The sequence below is a fragment of the Balaenoptera borealis genome (assembly GCF_965194805.1).
Source record: "Balaenoptera borealis genome assembly, chromosome: 14".
Classification (NCBI taxonomy): domain Eukaryota; kingdom Metazoa; phylum Chordata; class Mammalia; order Artiodactyla; family Balaenopteridae; genus Balaenoptera; species Balaenoptera borealis.
In genome coordinates, this window is record NC_138875.1 from 72,171,958 (window position 1) to 72,195,338 (window position 23,381).

The window sequence follows — 23,381 nt, forward strand, 5'->3', positions numbered from 1 at the left end:
CCCCCATCACTTTTGGGAGGCAGATGTCAAGCAATACCAACAAATTAGACCCTAGTGGGGCTTGCTTTACCGAAGCACTCAGTTTAATGAGTCTTTCCATGACACAAAATTCTACTTGCTCCATCAGCAAATGTGACCTGTTTGGTGTGAATAATTCAGTGTTTTGCAGGGGTTCTGACTTCCACTGAGAATGCAGCACTGTCAAAGATTGTTAACTAATCCTATGGAGCAGAACTGAGCTCTGGTTCACCTCTGAGTCAGAAAAACACTTGGGAAAACAGTAAAAAGAGAATCAAAAAGAAAAGTACTTTCCCTAACTAACAACAGAAACCACTCTCTCCAAACTCTCCCCACACACATGCATATCAGTATGTGGCTCTTCTCTTCCCAAAGCCTCAAACCTAGTCTGGGGAGATTTTGGTCTAAAAAAAAAAATTCTGAAAATACATTTCCATGCCAAAAAAAAAAGGACTTTTAAGCAGAAAAGTCCAGCTCTGGATGAATATGCTGGCTGTTTCTGCCCAGAGGAAGTGAGGGATCTGGGAAAATGAGAAAGTCCTGATCATTTATAGCTCAAAAAGTGTTTCCTTCCCCTTCTTTCTTTCTAGTTATGTGATCTTGGGCAAGTCAGTTCCCCTCTCTGGGCACATTTATAAAACTAGAGCTTTGGATAAGAGATCAGAAATTCCTTTTTTTAAAAAATAAATTTATTTTTATTATTTTTGGCTGTGTTGGGTCTTCGTTGCTGCACGCGGGCTTTCTCTAGTTGCGGCAAGCAGGGACTACTCTTCGTTGCAGTGCGTGGGCTTCTCATTGCGGTGGCTTCTCTTGTTGCGGAGCAGGGGCTCTAGGCGCATGGCCTTCAGTAGTCGTGGCTCGCAGGCTCTAGAGCGCAGGCTCAGTAGTTATGGGTCACGGGCTTAGTTGCTCCGCGGCATGTGGGATCTTCCCGGGCCAGGGCTTGAACCCGTGTCCCCTGCATTGGCAGGCGGATTCTTAACCACTGTGCCACCAGGGAAGCCCGAGATCAGAAATTCTTAACCGAGAACTCTGGGTGGTCCATGTGTGGTCAGTGAAATCTCTGAAGTACTGTGCAAAATTCTGTTCACATTTGGTAAAGGGGAGAGGCTCTATAGCTTCCATCAGATTCTCAAAAGTGTCCGTGACTTCTGATCTTTCAAGCTTTGGAGCCAAATTAGGAAGCTCAATCACTGGATGCAGCAAGTCTGTGTTTGTGCACAGGCTTCTATCAGGGGGATAAGATGTTCATTCATTTTTTCATTCCACAAATATTTAGAGTCCTCTGGGGTGCTAAGCCCTCTGCTACTCACTGACCTCCTGGAGCTCACAGTCTAGGAGACAGACAACAGAAAAACAGTCACAAATAATTCTGATTACCAAATATGACAAGGGCTCTGAAGGTCACTGAGAATTTTGGTGAGAGATCAGAAGTGACCCATTTTTTCTTCACTGCCACATCCCATACATCCATTGAGTGGTGGACTCCAAAAATAGTTCACCTCTTCTGATCCTCACTGCCACCACCCTAGTCTGAGCCCTGAACCCTGGAACCCTCTTGCGCCTGAACCCTCGCAACCCTCTTCTCTTTGCTTCCGTTCTTTCCCATAACTGGAAGGTCGAGACCCATGGAGAAGAGAGTGGGGGGTGTGTAGAATCCAGTCATGTGCTACATTTGATATGAAATCAGACAGTACAGTTCCTATGCAGGAAGAACCCTCAGGCTCTAGGGAAGGGAGTGGGGGAAGGGGTGCTCCAGGGGTGCTCCAGGTACTCAAGACAGAGTGGTGGGGAAAGCATTTGCCTCCTCGAGGTGAGAACTTTGAAAGACAAGGCTCACTTGGATGTGTAATGTATAGCATTGGGGAAAAAAATAACATTATTCGTCTGACATCACACCTGGTGTTGCACAAAACAAAACAGAGTCAGAGCACTTACGGCTGAAGCTGTTGATTCTCAGCCCACAACACAATTCAAAACAGTCTAAATAAAGCAAGCAAGCAAATTCAAACCCACAAACCAGGCAAATTAGGGAGTGATTACATCCATTTGTGTTTCAGAAGCACTCTGATTTACAAAGGGCTGTCTTTAAATAGCATCTCTTGGAGTGTTTACAAATCTGTAACTGCTCGCTGGAAAGGCCGAAGATGGGGAGGGATACCTAAAACTAAAGGTGTAAAATCCCTGGCCAGTTGAAGGCCATTCTAAGGAATGTACGACCTGATTTAAAGCTATATATAGCATATTGAGGAATCTACGATGTAAACTGCAACCATCAATATTGGGAGCAGGGCGGGGTCTGGATTCTTATTTGAGAAAATGCACATGAAAGATTTTATATGCACATGGCTCATAATAAGTACTCAGTAAGTGTCAACCATCATCTTCATTCCCTAAGCTCCAATACCAGCTGGGTGTCATTCACTTCAGTCCAATTCAATTCAATTCAATTCAATTCAGACACTAACTCCCTGGAATTAGTGCAGACCCCACAGACTAAGGGGCTTAGCTCCACTAGACTGCCCCTACTTCAGACACCAACCACAAGTCCCAGGTGTTCCCTAGCCACTCATGCTTCTGCTACAAATTTGGGGTTTCCCATAATTCCCTTTGAGGTTTGGTAATTCACTAGAACAACTCAAGGAATTCACTGCATGCACTATACTCAAAACTACAGTTTTATTATAAAGGATCCAACTCAAGAACAGCTGATTGGAAGAGATGCATAAGGCAAGGTAGGGGAGGGGGCTCAGAGCTTCCATACTCCTTCTGCATGGGATCAGGGTGTACCACCCTCCCAGCACACTGATGTGTTCACCAACCGGAAAGTTCCCCTAAGCCTTGGTGTCTAAGAGTTTTTATCCAGGTTTCACTATGTCAGCATGATTGATTAAATCATTGATTCAATTTAAACCATGTGATTGAATGCAATCTCCAGCTCCCCTCCCCTCTCCAATGGTGGCTGAAAAGTTCAACCCTCCAATCACATTGTTGGTTCCCCTGGCCACCAGACCCCCACTCGCCCCCCACCCCCACCAAAAGGGGCTCATTATGAATAACAAAAGCTACTACTATCACTAAGAAATTCCAAGGATTTTGAAACACTGTGCCAGGAACCCAGAACAAGGCAGATACATTCTTTATTGTATCCCTCTGCCATGCTCTCTCCTGAAATATAAGGCTGAAGGAAGATCTTGAGAGGTCAAACTGTCCATCCTTCTGCCTCCAGGTGAGCCTGTATTTTAATCATTGAAGACAGCTGATTATCATTTTCAGAAAAAAATGACAACAACAAAATTACACGGGCTGGCAGAGCCTCCAGTCAGTCCATGTGGCTGGGCATTTCCAGATTCCCAGGGAGACACAGCAGTGGGGCCTGGCCACCTTTCTCCTCTAGGTCCCCCCATTTGCTTTGACAAGACTGCTTAAACCTCCCCCATAGCCAGAAAGAGGACTGGCCACCAAAGAGTTAACTTTTTGGAAAGATTCAAGGCAGGAGGGAAAGTGGTTCCTAGGTTCCACTGCATTAGGATGCACTCCTCCATTGTATGTGATTTAGACTGTCCCTAAGATACTTCACACCCATAAAGGTCTGTGTCTGGAAGGGTTTTCAGATTTATTACTTATGGTGGAGGTGTCTTCCTGTACTTGAATGCACTTCATTTTCTTTCCCTGCAATTACTCCGAAGTTACATAGTCAGTAGTGCATATAATCACAGATACTACAACCCACAGACTCCTCTTGACATTCTGAAAGGCCTTACTGGTTAGGCCTTCACAAAGCTCACACTGCCTTCTCTTACCAAGCTTGTTTTTCTTTGAAGTATCTTTTCATGTTGTCTTTTTCATTCATTCATTCAATCATGTATTCATTCACTTCTGCCTTTCCCTGGACTGCTCTCTCTATACTGTCTAACTGGTGAACTCCTCCTCAGCCTTTGAGGTCCAGCTTAAATGTCACCTCCTCTGAGAAGCCTTCCATGATTGCCTTCAAGTCTCTGTTCCATGCTTCCATATATAGCATAAACATCAATCTGGCCATCTATCACAATCTGTTGTGGTTATGTAATTAATGCCTAACCATTTCTACTGGACTGAAAATTCACTGAGGGTAGGGAATGTGTCTAGTCCCTCTCTGGTTCCATAATGCCCACCATGACACTTGGCACTGAGTAGTCACTCAAGAAACATTTATTGAGGGAATATATAGATGGATCCTGACCTACAAGTACTGCCTATTACATCTGTAGAATACTATTGATTTCCCACTTCTCTTTTCTCTCTTGCTAATAGAACCTCAATTTGGACTAAGTAGTAGGCTTTCATGTGCCTCATGGCCGCTTTCCCAATTCCAGGGTGGTGTATGTTGGTTATTTAAATACAATTTTGGTCATTTCACAACTCTAGCCAGTGACTGGTTTAGATGTGTGAGTGTGTGCAACCCTGGCCAATGAGATGTAAGGCAAATGTGCCTGGTGGGGGGATTCTGGGAAAAGGTTCCTTTCTTTTTTTTTAAAAATTGAAGTATAGTTGATTTACAGTGTTGTGTTAGTTTCTGGTGTACAGCAAAATGATTCAGTTATACATATATACGTATCTATTCTTTTTCAGATACTTTGACCTTATAGGTTATTACAAAATATTGAGTATAGTTCCCTGTGCTATACAGTAGGTCCTTGTTGGTTATCTATTTTATATGTAGTAGTGTATATATGTTAATCCCAAACTCCTAATTTATCCCTCCTCCCCCTTTCCCCTTTGGTAACCGTAAGTTTGTTTTCTATGTCTGTGGGTCTATATTTGTTTTGTATAGAAGTTCATTTGTATCACTTTTTTAGATTCCACATAAAAGTGATATCATATGATATTTGTCTTTCTCTGTCTGACTTACTTTACTTAGTATGATAATCTCTATGTCCATCCATGTTGCCGCAAAGGGCGTTATTTCATTCTTTTTGATGGCTGAGTAATATTCCATTGTATATATACATACCACATCTTCTTTATCCATTCAATTGTCAATGGACATATAAGTTGCTTCCATGTCTTGCCGATTGTAAATAGTGCTGCAGTGAACATTGGGATGCGTGTATCTTTTAGAATTATGGTTTCCTCCAGATATATGCCCAAGAGTAGGATTGCAGCATCTTATGGTAACCCTATTTTTAGTTTTTTAAGGAACCTCCATACTGTTCTCCATAGTGGCTGCACCAATTTACATACCCACCAACAGTGTAGGAGGGTTCCCTTTTCTCCACACCCTCTCCAGCATTTATTATTTATAGTCTTTTTGATGATGGCCATCCTAACTGGTGTAAAAGGTTCCTTTCTTGATAAAAGTTGTTGTACCAGGAGACTCTCTTTTTCCTCTTTGGATGAAATTTGGGGAAGCCAGGATGTCTCAAGCAGAACCAGCCGTCCTGAGGCCCTGCAGAAGGTAGCAGTGTAAAAGAATGAAAAACAACTGCGGCTGTGAGGACACTGTTGTTCCCCGGTGACCAGCCTGGACCCATTGTAATACAGAGAATTGTTCTCTGATTTTGGTCTCTCCCTAGGAGGGGGAGGTTTAGGTATCCGTGGGAGGGGGCTGAATAATGGGTTGTTTAGAGCTTCTCAAGACCTGGAAATTCATCCACTTATTTTACAAAAGTCAGCGACCTATGTGAATGGGTTTCCTGTAGAGACAACATACAGATTTACTTTTTTTTTTTGAATTAGGGTATAGTTGTTTTACAATGTTGTGTTAGTTTCTACTGTACAGCTAAGTGAATCAGCTATATGTATATATTTATCCCCTCTTTTTTGGATTTCCTTCCCATTTAAGTCACCACAGAGCATTGAGTAGAGTTCCCTGTGCTATACAGAAGGTTCTCATTAGTTATCTATTTTATACATATTGGTGTATATTTGTCAATCCCTATCTCCCAATTCATCCCACCCCCCTTTTCCTGCCCTGGTGTCCGTACCGGATTTACTTCTTATATTAAGTCTAATGGGACAATATTCCCCACCTTAGAAAGTGTGTTAAAAATAGTATTTATTAAAGAGGTGGTCAGGATTACCAGTGTTCTCTATACATAGTGTAGTAGACTTTCTAGTACAAGTGAGGAATATACTTTCCAGTAACTTGCCATGTGGGCACTGGGAATTCTATCCAATGGATTCTAGCCAGTGAAGTGTAAGCAGAAATGATGTGTCTCTCCTGTCCTAAGGTATTTAGGAGCTGTTGTGCCACCTCTATGCTCTCTCTTCCCCTGCTGCCTCAACCTTCATAGCTGTGTATCCCGTATGGTATAGTTATAGTATCAGGCTTTTAGTCTGAAGAAAAACAGTTCTTGTGCTAAGCTACTGATTTAGGGGTTATTTTGTTACCCTATAGCTTGTGGTGACTAATACACAGAATAATATATTTGGAAAATATAAACAAGCAAAAAAAAGGACAGAAAAGAAAATCTCCTGTAATCCCTGCATTATTAGAATTCAGATGGCCACGATGCTCCGTGAGATGGTCCTGGAGAAGACACCACCTCTTAACTCTGTCTTGCGGTGAACTCTCAGGAGTGTTCTAGGCTCTTTTGCATCAGTGACTTCCACCTGAATTCAAGCAGACAGGTAGCCAGGAGCTCCAGAATGGGCAGATGAGAGGAGAACCTTGGAGGGCAATGCATGGGGAGAGCCTTCATTCCACACAATCACATTATTGACAGCTGTCATCCTCATGCTGAGCTCCAGGAGAACTGGAAATCTGTGTCTGTCTGGGAGGAGCTGTGTTGTTTTCTGCTTCACGCAATGCTCTCCAAAAGTTTTCATATCCTTTCCCATTAAAGACAATTTTCATTTTTCAACTGGGCCAGTGGTATATTTCCATTAATGACATAATGTATTACCGCTCACAGATAATCCTGTTTGTGACTTTTGTTTCCAGTATTACATCTATTTTTCATAATTGAGTTTCCACAGTTAAATATTAAACCACAGTATTTATCCTACATTTATAAAAATGGAATTATATGGCCCATGCAATTACAAAAAAGTCTGTTTTCTTTTTACTTACAATGTTATGAACATCTTTCCATGTCATTCAACATTCTTCTACAGCATCCATTTCAATGCCTGCCTAGAACCCCAACATCTGGATATATCCTCATTTATTTGATAAATCCCTGCTGCTGGACATTTAGGATGTTTCCAATTGTTCAACACTAAAGAAAAAAAAATCCTTGTAGCTAATCTTTGCTCATATCCATCATTATTTCTTTAGAATAAATCCCTAAAAGTGGGTTTCTCCAAAGTGTGTGCAAAAATAATTAAGGCTTCTGATCCATGTTGATAACTTGACTTTTCTAGAAAGACTAGAAAGACCATATCAGCCTACACATGTATGAGTATCCTTTTTTCACTCTCCTGTATCACATCCTTAAAATCAGCAGGCAGAAACTGAACAGGCAACAGTCTCCTTCATGCAGGCTTTGTGTCTATGGTTAATGATCTGTAGCTACTATTGACTCTATTTTCTTTCCTTTGTTTTTTTATTACTCAAATAACTTCAAAAAGACTTTTAAAGAGGTCTTGTGAATTTAGTTTCTATGGTTTGAATTCCTTCATTAGTTGCATCTTCTGACTCTTGTGGGGGCTTGGTTTCTTTACGTACTTTATAATTTTTACCTGTGAGCTCATCTTCAGTGGGAATTTTTTTCTTTGGGATTCCCAGGGAGCCAAGATTGGGGAACCTCATGGCACAGCCTTGATATTTAAATTTCTCTCAGTGCGTCTCTTACCACCTGTGGTTGGGGGTGGCCAATTCACCTGAAAGCTATGTGCTTAAGCCACTAGGTAGAGCTTTATAGTGCCCCTTTCATGGATAGAAAGCCCTTTATGGTTCCCTGCTTTGGGCCGTATCAGCTCCCATCCTGTGGCTGCAGCTCTGCTCTCCAGGCATTGGTATTATGACTCTCTAGGTATATGCAGTTCTGATATCACATGGACCTTTGGGCTCATTTAGTTTGCTTGTCCTTTCTGGCACCTGGGATTCTCTTTTCCTTTATTTTTGATCTGAGCTATGTATGTGAAGTTTTGATGTTTTATTTTATCCAGCATTCCTATGGATTTGGAGTGTTGAGAGGGCTCTGATGTCAGCTCAGCTACTGTATTGGTTGGAGGTCTCTGAGCTCTTCGTATGCCCTTAGGGCTGATTTGACACTCTTTGATGGTGGCCAGAGGCAGGAGAGCAGTTGAAGCAACAATCTCTGCAATTGTTAAGAAGTCAACACAGGTAGAACTCTTGAGACTACATGGATTCATGAACACATGGCTTATTTCAAGAGTCACAGCCGTGTTACTGGGGGAAGAAAAGAAGCATGCCCCATGCCAAGAAATCCTTGAGCTCCTGGTTCAGTGCATCCCTTGTTATCCACAGCCTTATAAACAAAAACAATTAATATAGCAACCCACTGTAGAGTGCCAGGAGCTGCTGTAAAAAACACATTGCGTAGATTAACCCATTTAATCATCACAAAAACCCAATGAGATAGAAATTTTTATTAACCCCCCCACCCATTTTACAAATGAAGAGACTGGTCCAGAGAGGTTGAGCAACACGCCTGAGGTCACAGAGCTATGAAGTGGCCGAGATGGGATTTGAACCCAGGCAGTCCAACTCCAGATCTCGTAGTCCTGACCACTATGACACAGGCATGATCTTTCCTTGTCTTCTGCATAACATCCTCTCAAACTCCACTCTAAAATCTTCCTCTTGAGATGTCCTCGGTGTTCATTCTCTTCTTTTTCATTATTAAGCCTTTTCATCTAATTCTACTGATCCAGTACATTCTATTTCTAGCAGCAAGAGATAACTTAAACAACCACGTGATTATACCTCTCCTGTCCTTCTCCCTCCACCCTCTTTCTCACAGAACTACTTATGAGGCACATTTACCATCCTTAATTAACTAAATGCATTGTCCCCTTTGTAATAAATTAATTCCCCCTCCTGAGCAGTACCACCATCAACCTCTCTGTAGCAGCTGGGTGAACCCCAGCAGGTTACATTAGCAAGCAGAATTTCCAGGTGTACTGGGTCCTGGCTCCCCTTGCTACCTGTCCTACAAGAAAGCACAGACACTGTGCTGTTCAGCCATGTCTGTACAGTGCAGCTGTATGCGGAGGTTTAAAAGAATGCAGACTCCTTGCTCCCATCCCTAGTGATTCCAGTTTAATTGCTCTGCATGTGGCCTGGGCATTAGGAGTCAGAAAAGCTCTCCAGGTGATTCTAATGTGCAGCCAGGGTTGAAAACCACTAAGGTGGTTAGAACCACTTAGAACCACTAAGTCATCCCCCAGGATTCTTCCATGACTGCCTTCTAGTTGGATTTGGGCAGATATCTCACCCTTCTTGCCTTACCCTTAACCTTAGAACTTAAACGTGCATCCAGTCATGTGGCGGGCTTGTTAAAACACAGATTTCTGGGCTCCACCCCCTCCATAGTTTGTGATTTAGTGGATCTGGAATGGAGCCTGAGAATTTGCATTTCTAACAAGTTCTAGGCAATGCTGATGCCGCCGATCCGGGGACCGTCCTTCAGGACCACTGTCTTAGGACTCTTCTTGCCCTCTGAATGTCCCCCCTAGATGCTCTTCACTGCCATGATTCAGAACTCCACGCCTCCTCGTTCTTGTTTTCCTAACTTGTCCTTCAGGTCCTTTCTCCCTCCATTAGGTCTTTGGGACTAGCCCATCTGCATGGTATCTCTCCCCGAACCCCAGAACTCCTGGGGGCTCCTTCCCCTCTGTACCACCCTTTGTGGTTTTTAGTTACAGGTCATAGATTTTAGAGCTGCAAAGGTGCTCAGAGTCCAACAGTTTAAAACTTCAGCTTTAAGCTGAAGAATTCTTTTGCATTCAGATGAAATCCTCTTCCAAGTGGCACTGTTTAGAATACATAGCTGGGGTGGGGCTAGGAGGCCAAGAACATCACTATTTGTACCTCTTTTTCCCTATGGGGTCTTGAGGCACTTTGGGGAGGCACTTGGGACCTGGGGAGCATAATTTGGAAACCATCCATCGTCCAAACCTGTACTTTATAGATGAGGAAACTGAGGCTCAGAGGGGGTAAGTGACATGCCCTTTCATCCACTCAGTATTGTTGATCACCAAGTCTGTGCCAGGCACAGCGTCAGGTGTTGGGAATGGTGACCAGGATGGACTAGCCTGCCCTCATGAGCTTTTATTCTAGCTGGGGAGATGGACATTGAGTAAGTAAGCGCACAGACACAATGATCAGAGATTGCAATAACAGCTAAGGGGAAACCCAGCATATGCTAGACTCACGTGAGTTCAAGGAGGGTCTTTCCGAAATGACCTTTGTTCTGAGTCCTGAGGATAAGAAGAAACCCGATATGTGAAGAGTTGGGAAGGTAGGAGTCCTATTGAGCCTTGTTGGTAGGTCACAGTGAAATGTCTGGATTTTATTCTCAGTGGGCTGGAAAACCAGTGGAAGGGCTTAAGCAGGGAAATGATAAGACCTGATCTTGTTCCTCCTGTTATTTGTCTCCTTGAAGACATAGGTGGATATCAATCTTTATATTTTTCTAATATTCCATGCAGAGTATGTGCTGAAAATATGTGTTGACGGCTGATTGCCTGAAGTCAACAAGGATTTATAAGCTGTCTTCTAGACCAGTATCTCTTTATCTATTTTGGGTTTAGAACCCCCTCCAATGTCTTATCAGAGCTATGAGGCTTTCCTTAGAAAATATCCTCATGTGCACATGCATACTGTGTTGTGCATAAAAAAAGGTCATGAATGCACTGAGGACCATCTCAGGACCTTGCACCAGGACCCCCTGCTGTAGAAGCTGCATTACGAGATACCTTTAGTCTGAAGATCCCTCATTTGGCTGGATATCATTGTTATCCTGGATTTAGAGGCAGATTATTTTAGTGTCTTTAAACCCCAGCTTTTCTGCCTGTAAGATTGGCTAATGTATATGTCACAGGGGACTTTATTTATTTATTTATTTTTGGGGGGGTGGGGACTTTAAGAATAAAGTGAAACAGGGACTTCCCTGGTGGTCCAGTGGTTAAGAATCCTCCTTCCAATTCTGGGGACGTGGGTTCGATCCTGGTCGGGGAACTAAGGTCCCACATGCCTCGGGGCAACTAAGTCCATGTGCCGCAACTACAGAGCCCACGTACTCTGGAGCCTGTGGGCCACAACTAAAGAGAAGCCCGTGCACCGCAATGAAGAGCCCGTGCCGCAATGAAAGATCCTGCATGCCGCAACTAAGACCCGATGCAGCCAAAAATAAATAAATAAATAAATAAATAATATATTTTAAAATATCCTTAAAGAAATTTTTTTTAAAAAGAACAAAATGGGAGAGAGCAGTCAAGATGGCTGAGTAGAAGGACGTGCTCTCACTCCCTCTTGTGAGAACACCAGAATCACAACTAGCTGCTGGACAATCATCGACAGGAAGACACTGGAACTCACCAAAACAGATACCCCACATCCAAATACAAAGGAGAAGCCACAATGAGACAGTAGGAGGGGCGCAATCACAGTAAAATCAAATCCCATAACTGTTGGGTGGGTGACTCACAGACTGGAGAACACTTATACCACAGAAGTCCACCCACTGGAGTGAAAGTTCTGAGCCCCACGTCAGGCTTCCCAACTGGGGGTCCGGCAACGGGAGGAGGAATTCATAGAGAATCAGACTTTGAAGGCTAGTGGGATTTGATTGCAGGACTTCAACAGGACTGGGGGAAACAGAGACTCCACTCTTGGAGGGCGCACACAAAGTAGTGTGTGCATCGGGACCGAGGGGAAGGAGCAGTGAACCCAGGGGAGACTGAACCAGACGTACCTGCTAGTGTTGGAGGGTCTCCTGCAGAGGTGGGGGGTGACTCTGTTTCACCGTGGGGACAAGGACATTGGCAGCAGAAGTTCTGGGAAATACTCCTTGGCGTGAGCCTTCCCAGAGTCTGTCATTAGCCCCAGCAAAGAGCCTGGGTAGGCTCCAGTGTTGGGTCGCCTCAGGCCAAACAACCAACAGGGAGGGAACCCAGCCCTATCCATCAGCAGTCAAGCGGATTAAAGTTTTACTGAGCTCTGCCCACCTCAGCAACAGCCAGCTCTACCCACCACCAGTCCCTCCATCAGGAAGCCTGCACAAGCCTCTTAGATAGCCTCATCCACCAGAGGGCAGACAGCAGAAGCAAGAAGAACTACAGTCCTGCAGTCTGTGGAACAAAAACCGCATTCACAGAAAGACAGACAAGATGAAAAGGCAGAGGGCTATGTACCAGATGAAGGAACAAGATAAAACCCCAGAAACACAACTAAATGAAGTGGAGATAGGCAACCTTCCAGAAAAAGAATTCAGAATAATGATAGTGAAGATGATCCAGGACCTCGGAAAAAGAATGGAAGCAAAGATCGAGAAGATGCAAGAAGTGTTTAACAAAGGCCTAGAAGAATTAAAGAACAAACTAACAGAGATGACCAATACAATAACTGAAATGAAAACTACACTAGAAGGAATCAATAGCAGAATAACTGAGGCAGAAGAACGGATAAGTGACCTGGAAGACAGAGTGGTGGAATTCACTGCTGCAGAACAGAATAAAGAAAAAGAATGAAAAGAAATGAAGACAGCCTAAGAGACCTCTGGGACAACATTAAACACAACAACATTCACATTATAGGGGTCCCAGAAGGAGAAGAGAGAGAGAAAGGACCTGAGAAAATATTTGAAGAGATTATAGTTGAAAACTTCCCTAACATGGGAAAGGAAATAGCCACCCAAGTCCAGGAAGTGCAGCGAGTCCCATACAGGATAAACCCAAGGAGAAACACGCCAAGGCACATAGTAATCAAATTGGCAAAAATTAAAGAAAAATTATTGAAAGCAGCAAGGGAAAAACGACAAATAACATACAAGGGAACTCCCATAAGGTTAACAGCTGATTTCTCAGCAGAAACTCTACAAGCCAGAAGGGAGTGGCATGAGGTACTTAAACTGATGGAAGGGAAGAGCCTACTACCAAGATTACTCTACCCAGCAAGGATCTCATTCAGATTTGATGGAGATATCAAAAGCTTTACAGACAAGCAAAAGCCAAGAGAATTCAGCACCACCAAACCAGCTATACAACAAATGCTAAAGGAACTTCTCTAAGTGGGAAACACAAGAGAAGTAAAGGACCTACAACAACAAACCCAAAACGAGAAAATGGTCATAGGAACATACATATAGATGATTACCTTAAACGTAAATGGATTAAAGGCCTCAACCAAAAGACACAGGCTTGCTGAATGGATACAAAAACAAGACCCATATATATGCTGTCTACAAGAGACCCACTTCAGACCTAGGGACACATACAGACTGAAAGTGAGGGGATGGAAAAAGATATTCCATGCAAATGGAAATCAAAAGAAAGCTGGAGTAGCAATACTCATATCAGATAAAATAGACTTTAAAATAAAGAAGGTTACAAGAGACAAGGAAGGACACTACATAATGATCAAGGGATCAATCCAAGAAGAAGATATAGCAGTTATAAATATATATGCACCCAACATAGGAGCACCTCAATACATAAGGCAACTGCTAACTGCTGTAAAAGAGGAAATCGACAGTAACACAATAACAGTGGGGGACTTTAACACCTCACTTACACCAATGGACAGATCATCCAATATGAAAATAAATAAGGAAACAGAAGCTTTAAATGATACAATAGACCAGATAGATTTAATTGATATTTATAGGACATTCCATCCAAAAACAGCAGATTACACTTTCTTCTCAAGTGCACATGGAACATTCTCCAGGATAGATCACATCTTGGGTCACAAATCAAGCCTCAGTAAATTTAAGAAAATTGAAATCATATCAAGCATCTTTTCTGACGACAATGCTATGAGATTAGAAATGAATTACAGGGGAAAAAATGTAAAAAACACAAACACATGGAGGCTAAACACTACATTACTAAATAACCAAGAGATCACTGAAGAAATCAAAGAGGAAATCAAGAAATACCTAGAGACAAATGACAATGAAAACACGACAATCCAAAACCTATGGGATGCAGAAAAAGCAGTTCTAAGAGGGAAGTTTAGAGCTATACAAGCCTACCTCAAGAAACAAGAAAAATCTCAAATAAATAATCTAACCTTACACCTAAAGGAACTAGAGAAACAACAACAAACAAAACCCAAAGTTAGCAGAAGGAAGGAAAGCGTAAAGATCAGAGCAGAAATAAATGAAATAGAAACAAAGAAAACAATAGCAAAGATCAATAAAACTAAAAACTGGTTCTTTGAGAAGATAAACAAAATTGATAAACCATTAGCCAGACTCATCAAGAAAAAGAGAGAGAGGACTCAAATCAATAAAATTAGAAATGAAAAAGGAGAAGTTACAACAGACACCACAGAAATATAAAGCATCCTAAGAGACTACTACAAGCAACTCTATGCCAGTAAAATGGACAACCTAGAAGAAATGGACAAATTCTTAGAAAGGTATAACCTTCCAAGACTGAACCAGGAAGAAATAGGAAATATAAACAGACCAATCACAAGTAATGAAATTGAAACTGTGATTAAAAATCTTCCAACAAACAAAAGTCCAGGACAAGTTTGCTTCACAGGCGAATTCTATCAAACATTTAGAGAAGAGCTAACACCCATCCTTCTCAAACTCTTCCAAAAAATTGTGGAGGAAGGAACACTCCCAAACTCATTCTATGAGGCCACCATCACTCTGATACCAAAACCAAAGATACTACAAAAAAATAAAATTACAGACCAATATCACTGATGAATATAGATGCAAAAATCCTCAACAAAATACTAGCAAACAGAATCCAACAACACATTAAAAGGATTATACAGGGCTTCCCTGGTGGCGCAGCGGTTGAGAATCTGCCTGCTAATGCAGGGGACGCGGGTTCGAGCCCTGGTCTGGGAAGATCCCACATGCCGCGGAGCGGCTGGGCCCGTGAGCCACGGCTACTGAGCCTGCGCGTCTGGAGCCTGTGCCCCGCAACGGGAGGGGCCGCGATAGCGAAAGGCCTGCGCACCGCGATGAAGAGCGGTCCCCGCACTGCGATGAAGAGTGGCCCCCGCTTGCAGCAACTAGAGAAAGCCCTCGCACGAACCAGAGACCCAACACAACCAAAAATAAATAAATAAATAAAAAAAAAAAAAAAAAAAAGGATCATACACCATGATCAAGTGGGATTATCCCAGGGATGCAAGGATTCTTCAATATACGCAAATCAATCAATGTGATACACCATATTAACAAATGGGAGAATAAAAACCATATGATCATCTCAATAGATGCAGAAAAAGCTTTTGACAAAATTCAACACCCATTTATGATAAAAACTCTCCAGAAAGTGGGCATAGAGGGAACCTACCTCAACATAATAAAGACCATATATGACAAACCCACAGCAAACATCATTCTCAATGGTGAAAAACTGAAAGCATTTCCTCTAAGATCAGGAACAAGACAAGGATGTCCACTCTCGCCACTATTATTCAATATAGTTTTGGAAGTCCTAGCCATGGCAATCAGAGAAGAAAAAGAAATAAAAGGAATACAAATTGGAAAAGAAGAAGTAAAACTGTCACTGTTTGCAGATGACATGATACTATACATAGAGAATCCTAAAGATGCCACCAGAAAACTACTAGAGCTAATCAGTGACTTTAAAGGATACAAAATTAATGCACAGAAATCTCTTGCATTCCTATACACTAATGATGAAAAATCTGAAAGAGGAATTATGGAAACACTCCCATTTACCATTGCAACAAAAAGAATAAAACACCTAGGAATAAACCTACCTAGGGAGACAAAAGACCTGTATGCAGAAAACTATAAGACACTGATGAAAGAAATTAAAGATGATACCAACAGATGGAGAGATATACCATGTTCTTGGATTGGAAGAATCAATATTGTGAAAATGACTATACTACCCAAAGCAATCTACAGATTCAATGCAATCCCTATCAAATTACCAATGGCATTTTTTACAGAACTAGAACAAAAAATCTTAAAATTTGTATGGAGACACAAAAGACCCCGAATAGCCAAAGCAGTCTTGAGGGAAATAAATGGAACTGGAGGAATCAGACTCCCTGACTTCAGACTATACTACAAAGCTATAGTAATCAATACAATATGGTACTGGCACAAAAACAGAAACATAGATCAATGGAACAAGATAGAAAGCCCAGAGGTAAACCCACGCACCTATGGTCAACTAATCTATGACAAAGGAGGCAAGGATATACAATGGAGAAAAGACAGTCTCTTCAGTAAGTGGTGCTGGGAAAACTGGACAGCTACATGTAAAAGAATGAAATTAGAACACTTCCTAACACCATATGCAAAAATAAACTCAAAATGGATTAGAGATCTAAATGTAAGACCAGACACTATAAACCTCTTAGAGGAAAACATAGGAAGAACACTTTTTGACATAAATCACAGCAAGATCTTTTTTGATCCACCTCCTAGAGTAATGGAAATAAAAACAAAAATAAACAAATGGGACCTAAGGAAACTTAAAAGCTTTTGCCCAGCAAAGGAAACCATAAACAAGACGAAAAGACAACCCTCAGAATGGGAGAAAATATTTGCAAACGAATCAATGGACAAAGGATTAATCTCCAAAATATATAAACAGCTCATGCAGCTCAATATTAAAAAAACAAACAACCCAATCCAAAAATGGGCAGAAGACCTAAATAGACATTTCTCCAAAGAAGACATACAGGTGGCCAAGAAGCACATGAAAAGCTGCTTAACATCACTAATTATTAGAGAAATGGAAATCAAAACTATAATGAGGTATCACCTCACACCAGTTAAAATGGGCTTCATCAGAACATCTACAAACAGCAAATGCTGGAGAGGGTGTGGAGGAAAGGGAACACTCTTGCACTGTTGGTGGGGATGTAAACTGATACAGCCACTATGGAGAACAGTATGGAGGTTCCTTAAAAAACTAAAAGTAGAATTACCATATGATCCAGCAATCCCACCACTGGGCATATACCCAGAGAAAACCACAATTCAGAAAGACACATGCACCCCAATGTTCATTGCAGCACTATTTACAATAGCCAGGTCATGGAAGCAACCTAAATGCCCATCGACAGACGAATGGATAAAGAAGATGTGGTACATATATACAATGGAATATTACTCAGCCATAAAAAGGAACAAAATTGGGTCATTTGTTGAGATGTGGATGGATCTAGAGACTGTCATACAGAGTGAAGTAAGTCAGAAAGAGAAAAACAAATATCATATATTAATGCATATATGTGGAACCTAGAAAAATGGTACAGATGAACTGGTTTGCAGGGCAGAAATTGAGACACAGATGTAGAGAACAAACGTATGGACACCGGGGGGGAATGCCGCGGGGGGGTGGGTGTGGTGGTGTGACGAATTGGGCGATTGGGATTGACATGTATACACTGATGTGCATAAAATTGATGACGAATAAGAACCTGCTGTATATAAAAAAAAAATAGAGAAAACCTATTTATTAGGTTTATAGACGTGTACAATTAAAAAAAAACCCCCACTACTGTTACCTTGAAAAAAAAAAGAGTATACATTTTCCTGTAAGCACAGCTTTAGTCACAACCAAGTTTTGGTATGTAATATTTTTATTATCATTCAGTTCAAATTATTTTCTAACTCCAATTGTGATTTGTTTTTTGGGGGGTTACTTAGAAGTAGTGTATTTCATAACTTCTAGTTATTTTTTTGTCACTGATTTGTAGCTTAACTACAAGTCAAGAAACACACTTTGTATAATTTTAATACTTTGAAATTTGTTAAAATTTGCCTTATAGCACAATATGGTCAGTTTTAAAAATGTTCCAAGTGTGCTTGAAAATGATTTGTAATTTAAAGTTTTGGAGTATAGTGACTATGTATCTGCTTGTTGAATCAAATTTGCTGCTCACTTTATTTAAGTTTTTTATATCCTTACTAATTTTTTTGGGGGGGGTCTACTGGTTCTGAAAGAGGTATCCTCTATCAGTGAATGACAGCAGTATGTTAAATCTCCTATTATGATAGTGAATTTGTCTATATTTTCCTTGTAGCTCTGTTGCTGTATATAATTTGAAGTTAAGTGCATACAAATTTAAAACTTCCTGGTAAATAGGTCTTGTTGATATGAAGCGCCCTTGTTTATTCCTAGTAACACTTTTGCTTTCAAGTCTACTGTATCTGTTATTATATAATTTCCTTTTGGTTTATATTTGCACAGTATATCTTTTCCAGTTCTTTTACTTTCAACCTTTTTGTACCATTATGGTTTTTTAAAATAAATTTTTAAAAATTAAAAAATAAATTAAAAAAAAAAGAATAAAATGAGGTAATGTGGATAATGTTAACATATATGTGCCCAGTAGATATTTATTACTTTCCCTTCTTCCTTGGCAAGAAACGAAGTACCTCCTTGTGAGGCAGAATCAGAGTTGTTAAGAACCTGGCTCTGGTGGTGGGTAGATGAGAACTGAGTCCTAGTTTTGTCCCTTACCCAATTTTCTCATCTATAGAATGGGGATAAATATGAGAAACACTTAGCAGAGTGCCTGGCACCTGGCAAGAACTTTGATAATTAGTTTCCAGTAATTTTGATAATGATGATGGTATCAATATTGTATGCTCTATGCCACTCCATGCCTGCTTGGGTGAGGAATAGCAGGGCTTATAGGACACATTGAAAACACACCTTGATTCTAAGGAGGTTAGATTTTGGGAAGCTCTGCTATTCTGTGGAAAAACCTTATATAGTATTGTCCCATGGGAACCACCTTGGCTAAAGAGAATCTGATGCATGTCCCTTGAATAGCTCTGCCAACTTTCAGAACCCAGGCAAATCAGAGTGGAGAACAAAATTTCTCAGGCATTAGAGATGCAACTGCTTTCCTCTGAGAACACTTGGTAATGTGGAAAAGCTGCAACCCCAAGAGAGAGCATAAAGACCACTGAAATGAGGCCAATGCATAATGCAAGAGCCTGCTTTCTCCCCAACTTAATTCTATTTTGTTAAGTAATGATGGAATAAAAATTCAGGATGGTGGAAGATGAGATTTGTGACTCGATTTGATCAAATGCCTATCGCTGTCACTTCAAGCCAAACGGGTTGCTTCATAAACAGATAAATAAATCAGACATCAGTGGAAACTGAAAAGTCATGGCCAAGGATGAAACGAGACAGAAAATAATTCCCATCCATGACGTTCATTTAGGACATCACACCCAGGCTGCAGCGGGAGCCCTGAAGTGGCTGATGGAGGATTATAACGGAGTGGGGATTCAGCCCCGATAAGCAGGACCTTACTAGGCAGCACCATCTGCCTAAGCCATGGTCGTCCCAGGGAATTGTGAAGGGCCAGCAATTGACCTGCCACCATTAATGCTCCATTTGTGGGATTAACTGGGCTGTGTGGGGAATAATTTATGGGGAATCATTAACCTAATGATATTGGTTCTCTATAAACTGCTTAGTCTGTCTCAGAGAAAATGGATTTCATAAATCTAGGTGGAAAATTCTGGGTGACTCACGGAAGGCCCATCAGCAGGGTGAGGATGGGTCACCAGACAGCGAAACTCTGCACTCGCGGCTTGGTTGAAGGGCCTTGAAGGTCACCCCATCATTTACTTTTGTCTGCCAACCCTGCCAGCCACTTGATTGAAGAAGGAAGTGCCCGGAGTTGAAAAGTACATGCCGGAGAAAGGTGCATTGATTCTCCTTGCCTTGAGTTTTAGATCCCACCTGTGACCTGCTCTGAAGGTTCAGGAAAAGGAGAGAAGGTAGCATTCCCAGTGCGGGGAATTCCTGGCCTGCAGAAATCATATCTTTCCTCATCTAGAAAATAATCAATGTATTTTAAATAAGTTGGCTTCTGCATCTGCTATGTGCCAGGCTGGGAGGTTCACTACTCTGGACAGGGGTGCCAGGGAAGCCTCTGAGAAGGTGACTTAAGAAACTTCATGATGAGATGGAGCCAACATGCAAGAGCTGGAAGGAAGTGGAAAGGATGGCAAGGCAAGTGCAAAGGCCCTGGGGTCAGAGTAAGCTTGCCTGTTTGGGGAACAGAGAATTTATTAATCATGGGGTGGGGGTAGGTATATTTATTCCCATGGGAGAGATGAGAAAACTGAGGCCCAAGATTAGGTAGATAATTCCCATCTACCCTAGAAGATGGGATTTGTAGGAAGTGTTGATGGATGCCAGTCTGTGCATGTAACCACTAGGCCAGGGGTCAGCAAATTATGGCCTGTGGGTCCAATCAAGCCTTCACCAGTTTTTGTAAAAAAGTTTTATCAGAACACAGCTATTCATTTACATATTGTGTATGGCTGCTTCATGCTCCACTGACAGAGTTGAGTGGTCATAACAGAAACGTTATGGCCTGGAAACCCTAAAGTATTTTCTGTCTGTCCCTTTACAGACAACAATGCCTCTTCTCCATCTCTCCCTTTGCCCTTTGTGGGAGCAGGTGACAGTCATAAGGCTCCTGGGAATGTACATCATCTGGTCCATTGTGTGGATCCAAGAAGAAGGAGGAGGAGGTGGTGGACAGCAGGGGAAGAGGGAGGGGTTGAGAAAGCCAGAGGGTGTCTCCATCCACAGCAGCCAAGCCTGTGGGTCCCAGCGTGTGTGAGACACACACGGCAGCATGGCATTTTCCCAATTATTGTCAGGGGTTGTTTCACATTACAGAACCAACCCACCTGTCTACTTCCTGATCCTGGGTGATAGGGAAGTTGTGATGTTTTTCCCCAAGTGCATGGATTCAAAACTGGATAGAAGGTATCTTTGCCAAGATGAAGCTTTGTTAACAGAGGGTTCTCCCTCCTATCTTCTGCTGGCGTCACAACATCATGTAAGGAAGGGGAAATCATAGAATTCAGGGTAAGCCCACCTGGGTTTAAACCCTAACCCAACTAAGGAGTAGCCATCTAATTTGAGCAAAACTCTTAATTGTTCTGAGTCTCAGTTTCTTCATCTGTCATGCAGAGATAATAATAACATCTGTTTCATTGGGCCTTGTTAAGATTAAGATGAGAAATATAAACCACATGCCACTTGGTAGTTTAAATTCCTGCTCTCAATCTTGAAATTGGGAATAGGACTCTATTTCCCAGTCTCCCTTTCAGCTGGCCATGACCATGAGAGTAAGTTATGGCCAATAGAGTCAAAAGGCAGTGATCTCAAAAACTTCCAGAAATCACCTTCTCATCTTTCTTTCTGGAAGCTAGAAGATGGGCATAACGACCGGAGCTGGAGCACCCATTTTGAGTCATGAGGGGGAAGACTTGTGTTGAGCTAGCAGAGCAACAGGTTAGAAAGAGGCCTAGGTCTCTGAACTCCCTTAACTGCAGTTTTTGATTCTGTGAGAGAGAAATAAACTGCCATCTTTAAAATTTTGTTTAAACCATCTTTAAAATTTTGAGTTTTCTTCTCAGAGTAGAATTAATCCTGATACACACTAGTTGTATGGTCTTGAGCGAATTTTATTAATCTCTCTGAGCTTCAGTAACCTCATCAGGTTTAAAAATCCTGACCCCTCAGAAATGTTGTTGACGATTCAGGGACACAATGGTAGTGGTAGTTTTCTGCTGCCCCAAAAAAGTTTTGTGATGATGCCCTTGAAATTCAGATCTTCAGGATGCATGCTGAAGCGTCTGAATCACCAGGTCTGGTGATGGGGCCAACCAATGTACATTCTTGTCAAGTCCCCAGGTGATGTGATACCTAGCCAGGTTTGGGAAGCATGGAGCTGAGAGATTCATCCTTTCTTCCCTGCTGTCAAAGTCAGAGTGAACATTAAGAGATGTGGTCTGTACACATGTCCAAAGGGGCTCACCTGCTTTGAGGAGGCCTTGCAAAATCTCTGGCCTCCCCCAGACCACTCTGCTGCAAATGTCCCTTAGGGAGAAGAATGATTTGCTGGGTAACGACATGACCACCAGCTGCTCAGTCCCATGTGAACCGCTTACTCTCAATTTCTGTTTAAAATGCAGTGGCATACGTGGATTATGGTTTACATGCTCATGATGGATCTCTGCAGTTCAGCTGCAGAGAGCTCTGATTTTAAGCATAGTGTACTGGCTGAGTGCACTTGTTTTAGGGGCAGGAAAACCTGGCCCCTAATGCTGGCTGTGTGTCCCTGAATAAATAACTTAACGCCTCTGAAAAGTCAGTTTCCACTTTTATGAGTCAGGATTTGGGTCAAGCCTTTTGTAGGCATAGAAAAAATCCCCCAACAGCCCCATGAAGCAAGTGTCATCATTCCCATTTTACAGGTGGGGAAACTGAGGCTCAGAGAGGGTAACTATATTGTCCAGATCACACAGGGAGTACGTGGTGTGAATTTGATAGTACATTAATAACTGGCTGATGGACTGTTCGGAGGATGAAATAGTTTAGTGGCTCTAGAGAGTTTAGCAGGGCTGTTACCCAATGTGTGTACTGTTGAAACAATCAGCTACTATTGTTACTGTCATTATTAAGTGGTTGTTGTCAATGGAGGTGGTATGGGAGCCTAGGAGCATGGGGCCATCCATGAAAAGTAGTTTTTTTGTGCAGGTGGAGGAGCACAATAGGCAGACCAAGACCAATGGGTAGATCCTCCAGACCCACAGCACTGTCCTGGTCCAGATGCGGGCTGATGCCTCAGGGGATAGATGTCTCTATCAGACACTGTCTCTTGACCCTAAAAGACCTTGGTATATATTCTGCTCCCCTTCAAAAGCAAGGAAGCCTCTCCCTCAGGAGATGCTGGGATGGTAGGGAGGAGCTGGGTTCACTTAGAAAGAAGCTGCCTGTTGGCCCTTCCTTCCAGCAGCCTTCTATACACCGCTTGCATGCTGCCAGCTTCCTGCAGATGCCAAAGCAAATATTCTCAGAAGAGTGCTTGGAGCCTGGAAGGAGGGGAGAGAATGCCATCTCCAGTTACAGCCCAGCCACCACTGACGTCTTAAAAGCATTCTCAATTTCACTGCCCTTCTCCTCCCCCTCCCACCCATCTCTGAACCTAGAGGTCCCCATGGGGAGCCAGCTTCTCAGCGGGGGAGGCACTGGCCTGTCAGTCGGGGTCTCTGCTCCTCAGGGCAGTGGCTAGAGCAGCAGGGTCTCCTGGGCAGTCCTGAGTGGACACATGGAGGGAGGGGGTCAGGGAAAGAGTGGGCCATGACGCCAGAAAGTGGGACCCAAACCCAGAAAAGAAAATGAGGGGACAGAGAACAGGTCTCTGATCTCAACTCTTTTACCCACTCAACCTGCAGAGCACA

The 23,381-nt window shown here is 42.3% G+C and overlaps 1 protein-coding gene and 2 long non-coding RNA genes across 5 annotated transcripts in view; 2 read left to right on the forward strand and 1 right to left on the reverse strand.

Moving 5' to 3' along the window:
* Window positions 1–23,381, forward strand: part of WSCD2 (WSC domain containing 2) — a 247,943-nt gene that overhangs the window by 43,658 nt on the left and 180,904 nt on the right. The window lies entirely within an intron of this gene.
* On the reverse strand, window positions 702–11,019 carry LOC309610672. Of its 2 annotated transcripts, none has more exons than XR_014234123.1 (2): window positions 10,345–11,019; window positions 702–1,352 (listed from the first exon to the last, which is right to left on the reverse strand). It is a non-coding gene; the product is annotated as an uncharacterized lncRNA (long non-coding RNA). The 2 variants fall into 2 exon arrangements; XR_014234124.1 differs by lacking the exon at window positions 10,345–11,019 and adding an exon at window positions 5,242–10,338.
* On the forward strand, window positions 11,754–15,248 carry LOC309610673. Its single transcript, XR_014234125.1, has 2 exons — window positions 11,754–12,618; window positions 14,917–15,248. It is a non-coding gene; the product is annotated as an uncharacterized lncRNA (long non-coding RNA).